At 41.0% G+C, this 266-nt stretch overlaps 1 pseudogene; it reads left to right on the top strand.

The window, feature by feature from the left end:
• LOC116852231 overlaps window positions 1-266 on the top strand; it is a 1,701-nt pseudogene that overhangs the window by 293 nt on the left and 1,142 nt on the right.

Here is a 266-nt window from a genome sequence, read left to right as displayed (position 1 = left end):
TAATGTATCGAAAACATGAGACGATAGTAAATTGCAATGTTTTATAGATGCCTGCACTATTTCCACTCTAACGAGAAACTAGAGAGTCACACTATGGACTGCCAAAAATTAAACGACTGCACCATCCTGCTACCTAGCGAGGACAACAAGTGGCTAAGCTTTCGCAATTACAGCAGGAAGAAGCGAGTTCCATTTGTGGTGTATACCGACTTTGAATGCATCTTACAGAAGACGATAAGTGAGAAGGAAGAGGAGGAATATACATC

The sequence above is a fragment of the Odontomachus brunneus genome, unplaced genomic scaffold, assembly GCF_010583005.1.
Source record: "Odontomachus brunneus isolate Ranch 3 - 2012 unplaced genomic scaffold, Obru_v1 Obru_scaffold_207, whole genome shotgun sequence".
Taxonomy (NCBI): domain Eukaryota; kingdom Metazoa; phylum Arthropoda; class Insecta; order Hymenoptera; family Formicidae; genus Odontomachus; species Odontomachus brunneus.
The sequence above is the reverse complement of the archived record's forward strand: the minus strand, read 5'-3'. Positions and strand labels throughout refer to the sequence as shown.